This window comes from Macrobrachium rosenbergii, chromosome 36, assembly GCF_040412425.1.
Source record: "Macrobrachium rosenbergii isolate ZJJX-2024 chromosome 36, ASM4041242v1, whole genome shotgun sequence".
NCBI lineage: Eukaryota > Metazoa > Arthropoda > Malacostraca > Decapoda > Palaemonidae > Macrobrachium > Macrobrachium rosenbergii.
Genome location: NC_089776.1, coordinates 12,424,513 through 12,432,917, shown reverse-complemented (window position 1 = coordinate 12,432,917; position 8,405 = coordinate 12,424,513). Strand labels below are relative to the sequence as shown.

Sequence of the window (8,405 nt, the reverse complement as noted above, 5' to 3'; positions counted from 1 at the left end):
TTAATGATTTCAAAGTACACACACACACATTATATATATATATATATATATATATATATATATATATATATATATATATATATATAGAACATACTCTATATACATATGTATATATATACACATATACATATAATTCATAATTCTAAGAATAAAAAGTATTTACCGGCAAAATTTTTCAACAATCCAGTCATCATACACCATTTAAGGTATAATCATGTGATATCTCAACTTACCCATTGATAGCGATATCTTTAAGAAACAAAGCTTGACTCTAAAATACATTTTCAAAAACGAAAAACCAAATGACAAATGAAAGGATAATATACGTAAGCGCAAAAAGTGTCTTTTTTTATCTGCATTCTCTTCTTCCAATTTAGGTTAAGTCCTGAGCTGAAAATCCTGGGAAAATCACTGGAAAATCACTGATGATCGAAGGGTTTTTTCTATCTTTTGTTCGCTTTCTAAAAGCGAATGTCAACACTGGAAGCCACAATATCCTCTCAGACATCCCGAAGAAGAAGAAGAAGAAGAAGAAGAAGAAGAAGAAGAAGAAGAAGAAGAAGAAGAAGAAGGAATGGGAATATTTTCGAAGGGATATTATACTTTGATTCTGAAGAAGTTCCACATAAAGTTTTCTGTACAGCCGCTACAGCTTATAATCAAGGCCATCGAAAACAGATCTATCTTTAGGTGGTCTCGGTATAATGCTGTACGAGCCGCAGTCCATGAAACTTTAACCAAGGCCCGGTGGTGGCCTATCCTATACCGCTGCCAGAAGCACGATTATGACCAACTTTATCATTAAATAAAATGAAAAGTACTGAGGCTAGAGGGCTAAAATTTGGTATGTTTAATGACTGGAGGGTGGACGATCAACATACTAATTTGCAGCCCTCTTGCCTCAGTAGCTTTTAAGATCTGAGGGCGGACAGAAAAAAGTGCTGACGGACAGACAAAGACGGCACAATAGTTTTCTTCTCAGAAAACTGAAAATGAGAACTAATACCGGGGAATATTCGTAAGTTGTACTGTAAAATACGCAAAAAAAAATTTTGTTTGATAAAATGTGTTTATTTCGGTTTCTGTTTGTTATGTTGATACAACTATACAGATATTAGAAATAATTTTACGGTTAGTTAATTTTTTCTTACAGAGAATTTTTTTTTTTTTTTGGTTTATGAACTTGAAAGTAACTACTGAAAATGTGAGCCAATACAATACCAGATTAATTGCATTACAGATATAACGCGTGACACCAAATACTTTGTTATGAAAGGCAGGTATAGCCTACATGAATATACGTCAACAGAAACGTATCATTAATAAAGAATTTTGCAAATGGCACGAGTTACATAAGTTTTAGACAGATAAAAACAAAATTTCATAAAACACTTGTAATATTAAATAATTATAGAATCTGAAACAGACTAAAGAATGAATGATGACTGTCACTTGAATTGTGACTGTACAAGAGCAATAATACTGAAAGTCTGGTACCTATAGGCAACATTCTAAGAGCAAACATGGAATGATGGATAGGGTCAAAGTGAAACTTTAACAACATCAGGAGTCAAATGTACACATATAGTTAGAAATGACACCATAAAGGTAGTCACAGAAGTCAATATATAAATGAGATGTGGATAAAGAGGAAGATGGAGATGGCTTTGACATGTCCAACCCCTGGGAGAACAGTGCGTGACAGAGTCAGCGGAGGCTCCTGTGGGTGCCAGGAGAGTTGGAATACCCAGACCCCCCAACTTGAATGAGAACTGTGAGACGAGAGGCTGGAGATCAGTGGAGATTTGTGGAAGATAAAGCACAGGAAAAGACATGACTGGAGGAATATCAGAGGCCCTTTGTGTCACGCGGCGTTGGAAGAGAATACATATACATACATACATATATATATATATATATATATATATATATATATATATATAAATACATACATACATACATACACATAGCCTATATATACATAACTATATATATATATACATGCTCAATAACCATTAATAGAGGTGGTGTGCCTATTATATAATCCCGATACGCCTAACCCCCCAAAAAATCCCATCCATATTTCTCGACTTCGTTATTTCCACGCCACGGAATTTTTGTGTTTATATGCACGAACTCACGCCGATCCTATCAGTATAAATCAGAGTAATATCCCATGAAGGAGCATAACAAAGCATTTGCAGTATGGTCATTTCGAGATTATAGCGCAGCATTAACCCTTTAAATACATTTCCTTGCTCTTTACCGAAAGCCTGAACTTGACAAGTACTGGATATATTTCTTGGAGAGATTAAGCAAAAGGTCTGCTTATATGAGCCTCTAAAATCTTATGCGTGCAGCTTAAAAAAAAATAAAAAGAGGAATATTCATACCTGGGAAGAATGAAACTATTGTAATGTATTCGTGAGGCAATAATATTCCTAGAATATTATAATATATACATAATTTATCTGCTCATAGAAAACGTGAATCTCCCTTGCAGTTTTCTACTCTCATAGAAAACGGGAATCTCTCCTCGGCTTTCTAATCTCGGCTTCTTATCAAAATTGTGAGAATAATGAATTCTGTTCTCGTCTAGTTCCGTTTTATATTATTTATTTGAAAAGCGATATTGCTTTTTCTTTCTCTGTTATTCTTTAATAAAATATTAACTCCAGTCAACTCATAATGCTTATTAGATATTTTATCTAGAAAAAATTATGGGTCCTTAGCAAGATTCATCACAACTAGATATCAATAATTGGAAAAGAATAAAAAAGTGAAGTAGATTAAAGAATGCTAACCGATAAACGATAACAGACAATATATAGACATATAGAACTGAATGCTACCTATAAATAAATACAGAAACAAGCAAATAAATTAATAACGGAAAGTATGGTTGTGCGTCCCTCTCCCTCCCTTCTCCCCTCCCCTCCCGCGCCCTATAGGAAAGGGGAAGCCAAATCCAATATTGCGGGCGGAAGCTGAACAGCTGTTCTTTTGCACAACACAAATATCGGAACATTCGTTATTTGGTCCCATTCTGGCGTGAGACAACGAAATCTGACGTTTGAGATCACCCTGCGGCTTGATATAGAATGACATATACTCTAGATAATTGGGAGAGAGAGAGAGAGAGAGAGAGAGAGAGAGAGAGAGAGAGAGAGAGAGAGAGAGAGAGAGAATGTATCAAGATTTTACACACTTACGGTGCACAGATGTCGTTAAAGAAAGTTGCATTGTTTTGGGCAGCCTAACTATACAAGAATTTTTTCAAGTGGAGAGAGAGAGAGAGAGAGAGAGAGAGAGAGAGAGAGAGAGAGAGAGAGAGAGAGAGAGAGAGAGAATTTTACACACTTGTGCATCACAGGTGTTATTAAAGAAAACTATACTACCTTGGGAAAACTAAACTATACAAGAAGTTTCACTGAGAGAGAGAGAGAGAGAGAGAGAGAGAGAGAGAGAGAGAGAGAGAGAGAGAGAGAGAGAGAGAGACTAAAATTATTGATATAGCCTATGTCTTACCTAATACTTGAGTAACAAAGTTCGAGGGTGTATATTTTCTGTGCAGCCGTTTATGTCCTGACTGAAAGTTAAAAAATTATTTTATATGCATTCGTTTCTAGAGTACCAGTAAAGTAGTAAAACTTGAAAACTGTGTTTCGTATATTTGTTAACATATTTTTTTAATAAGTGATCTCTTCTTTCTGTATTTCCCTTTAACTCCTGTTACTTCTTTCTAATGAACACATCTCCGGAACGTGAATTTCAAATCAATGGCCCCTGTGGGCTTGTTCAACATAAAGAGGGTTCATCTTCTGAATAATAATAATAATAATAATAATAATAATAATAATAATAATAATAATAATAATAATAATAATAATAGCATCATATTTCTGATGTCCCCGAATTCAACACCAAAATGTTGCCTTTAAACTCCATACTATTATAGAAGTGTTAATGCTAAGTATTTATAAACTGATGATGTTTACTATTATGAGGCATTTTAGCGTTGTTTTGTAACAGAGATGAAACACTGTAATGCATTGGTTACAATAAATGAACTTCTCCAATCGTACAAACTGGCCATACCGAATCTCTCTGTACTATATTTCAACGATGCAAGTACTTGGCCCTTGAGTTTTGTTTTTCTACACTTACAGGGGAGTGGAGCTACGCAACTCGTGTTTATTATTTTTACGCGTATAAAAGACGTTTCTACTTTAGTATATGCAAATGAACTGAATCCAGCTCGGTCCCTCTGGTGCTAAGGTCTAATCCTAAATGGCAAGGATTAAGAAAAAGTCTGGCAATTTAGCTGAACTTTTCACAATCTTCACAAATCGAATTATTAAAAAAAAAATCACGAAAGAAAATAATGTGTGTGTGTGTTCGTGTTTATGAAGTTGGAAAAAAATTCACTTGATTAATGAATCTTTTGTAATAATGGATACTGCATAATGATACACTCCCCTCAAAAAGGTTAGGGTAGAAGAGAGAGAGAGAGAGAGAGAGAGAGAGAGAGAGAGAGAGAGAGAGAGAGAGAGAGAGAGGATCCAATCGTCGGCGGCGTGTCAACAGAAAAAGCGACTGAGGGTCGAAACTCAAATCAAAATTCCCCCCCATTAGCGTCACAGAGAGGGCCAGAGACCGAAAGTGGAATCCAGTGGAATCCCGTTTTAGGGCCAAAATGATTCGGCCAAAGTTTATGAAGGGTTTTCCAGGTAACAAACTCCCAGCAGCCATAACCTCGATGGCTACCAGCAGAGCCATAATTGTTTGTGGCCCATCGACATCAGATGGGCCTGAATTTTTCCAGCTTCCAGTTCCGTCATAAAAGATAATTGCCTTCCAGATGGATTCGCTGTTGCTGTTGGTGGCGCAAGGATACATGGAAGCAAAGATACATGGAGATACATGGGAGCAAAGATACATAGAGATACATGGGAGCAAAGATACATGGAGATACATGGGAACAAAGATACATGCAGATACAAGGGAGCAAAGATGCAGATGGCAAAGATACATGGGGCAAAACAAAGATACATGGAGATACATGGGAACAAAGATACATGCAGATACAAGGGAGCAAAGATACATGCAGATACACGAGCGCAAAGATACATGGAGATACATGGAAACAAAGATACATGGAGGTACAAGGGAGTAAAGATACATAAGAGCAAAGATACATGGAGGAAAGATACATAAGAGCAAAGATACATGGAGGAAAGATACATAAGAGCAAAGCCACAAGGAGCAGAGATAAATGGGAATAAACATACATGGAGAACAGATATATGGGAGTAGAGATACATGGGAGCAATGATACAGGGAACAAAGATACATGGAGCAAAGATACAAGGAGCAAAGATACAGGGAGAAAAGATGCAAAGATACATAACGCAAAGATACATTGGAGCAAAGATAGCCTACTTAGGTGTTACTCACACGAATTGAAAATCAAAATTTTTTTTTTTTTTGGGGGGGTTGAGCCGAAAATCAAGGGATTTTATAGGCCTATAAAACAAGATGAAACTAATTCAATAGACCTAACTGTTGTGTAGGCAATAAATCGAGTGCTGGGATTGAATTTGGACAAAAGTCATTTATAACCGATTATATTTATGATAAATGCGAAACACTAAGTCTTAAAAACTTTCTGGATTAGGTCCAATACAGCCATCTTATTCTCCTTCAGGTCCATACGAGATAATTTCAGAGATAACAGATCAGTCTTATAGATATTAACTTAGTTTTCATAAGTCATCCATCGCTTTTATTTGATCGTTCCTTCAAAATTATGTATATATATATGTGTGTGTGTGTGTGTGTGTGTGTGTGTATACCTTTGAAGGAACGATCATATTAGATAATATTAGATAATGATTTTACAGATAACAGACTGATCTATTATCTCTAAAATTATCTCATATGGATCTGATGGAGAATAATATATATATATATATATATATATATATATGTGTGTGTGTGTGTATATATATCTTATATATAAAAGTGAATGTTTGTATGTTTGTTTGTATATTTGTGCGCTATAGCAATCCGAACCGCTTGACTGATCTAGACAAAATTTGGCATGCGGCCATCATTTGATTCAACTTAGATAATATGGTAGGTTTCAAACACATATCCCCGCCCCCTTTCCCTTCGCCCTTGCCTTTGTAACTTATGTGGTAATACCTGGATAAAAGGGACAGTCACCACAGTAATTTCTGCATAAAAAGGACAGTCATCACTGTAATACCAGGATAAAAGGCACAGTAATATCTGGACAAAAGGGACAGTTATCTCAGTAATACATGTCAGTTCACCCATGAACGTTCTCATGACAAAAGCAGAACTGTCAGTCGGACCATCAACACAAACCCCTCCCCCCTCCCCCTTCTGCCTTCCCTATACCTTCCCCCTCACCCTTCCTTCCCTCTTGCTCCCCATCCCCTTTCCCTTTTCCCTTCCCCTACACGTAGACTGTAATTCCGAGTTTTCTCGGGCAGTGCCAGGTTGGCCAGGTAGTATATATTACAATATATATATATATATATATATACACATACTGTATATATACAAACACACACACATATAAATATATATATATACGTTACCCCAAAATTAAGGGATTCCTAAATCTATCCCAAATATATTAATTCCAACAGGAATTAGTAAATTTTTTAACCACATCGCCAAAGCAATTAAACTTTCGTTTAGAGAGAGAGAGAGAGAGAGAGAGAGAGAGAGAGAGAGAGAGAGGAACTCCCATCACTGTCCACGACATTTCAAAGCAATTTCAAAGCGCACCCTGTCAAGATAATATATTCTGAAATTCATTAAATTCCGCCCACCTGTGTAAGGCTGTCCGTCACCTAAGGTCTCTCACCTGGATCTAAATTCCCTTATAATTAAAAAGGGCATCAAACGAAACAGGTGTGTGGGTGTCTGTCCGGGTCACCTGACCTTCAAATTCTGTACATGCTGCGTTCGGATTACGATCCATCAAAAATAATTTTATGATTATGATGGTTTTTTTTTATATAGGTTAATTACTCATGATCAAATGAAAATATTAGGTCATCTATGCGAGTGTCCAGTATGTCAAGTATTTACAAAAAGCCTTGTTTTTCTTACTTCATCAAAAAGGTATAATTCGATTTAATCTTTTTCTTCTTATTGACACTAAATTACAAAAGCCTTGATTTTCTTATTTAATAAAAAATGTTTTCGAATTACTTTTACCTACAAATCAGATTTCCTTTCCCTCTCCAACACACACACACACACACACATATATGTGTATATATGTGTGTGTGTGTGTTTATAACATATATGCATAGATCCATATATATGTGTATATATACATATATATGTATATAGGCTATCGAAAATAATGATTATAAAGCCATATATATTTATTTCAATTGGATAAGAAGAAATAAAAATATCAAGAAAGGGGATAAAAACGAGGGCTTTGGTTTGCATATCCTTCCCAACTCTGAAGAGGACTCTTCTCTCTCTCTCTCTCTCTCTCTCTCTCTGTCTTCCATACACACACACACGTATATATATATATATATATATATATATATATAATTATATATATATAATATATATACATATATAATATATATATATACACACAACAAAAAGTACAAAACGAAAAATCGATAAAAATGTATACCACATCAGGCTCCCCTTATTTACAAATCATCTGATACATCGTACAGTCCACTACGTGACCAAATCTTCATTCAGAGGAGCACCGACCCCATTCATTAATTAAACGCCCGAGAAACTTTCGACATCCCTTCATTCATAAAAGCGAAGACGGCGAGTATCTTAACGATGAATGAAGAGCGTAGTGGCATCGTAACTGTTATATTGAGATTCTCATCAAAATTCTCTTCTATTCTTTACCACGATACTAATGCCTCGTTTCGTGATCATATTTTTATACATTCTACGAGGTTTTATACAATGGTTATTTAGGCTTTTTCAGTTAAATCATTTTGAACATATATATATGTATTTACGATGAGAACAATTCTTTCAGATACTTTACAGTTATTCTGCGATTAGCCGTTTAACTCCACTTTAAGTTGTGGTTAATTTTTTCTCATTAAATGGTTATAAAATCAAACCTTACGGCTATTACTTTTCTGTTAAGGATGGAAAACAGTTTTTACTGCATTTTGAAACATACTGAAAGAAACTGATTCAAGTTTATACTGCAATGGTGATATGAATTCGTAATTCGAGAAACACTGTGCCATTTCCTATAAACTAAGCGAATCTCGATTGAAAATAACGACTTTCAAATCGTGATACCATCGTTATTCATGGCTACGATCTTATTTCTTTGTTTAAATGAATCTAATTCTATGTAA

At 35.3% G+C, this 8,405-nt stretch overlaps 1 long non-coding RNA gene across 2 annotated transcripts in view; it reads right to left on the bottom strand.

The window, feature by feature from the left end:
- Positions 1-8,405, bottom strand: part of LOC136856628 (uncharacterized) — a 409,387-nt gene that overhangs the window by 115,042 nt on the left and 285,940 nt on the right. The window lies entirely within an intron of this gene.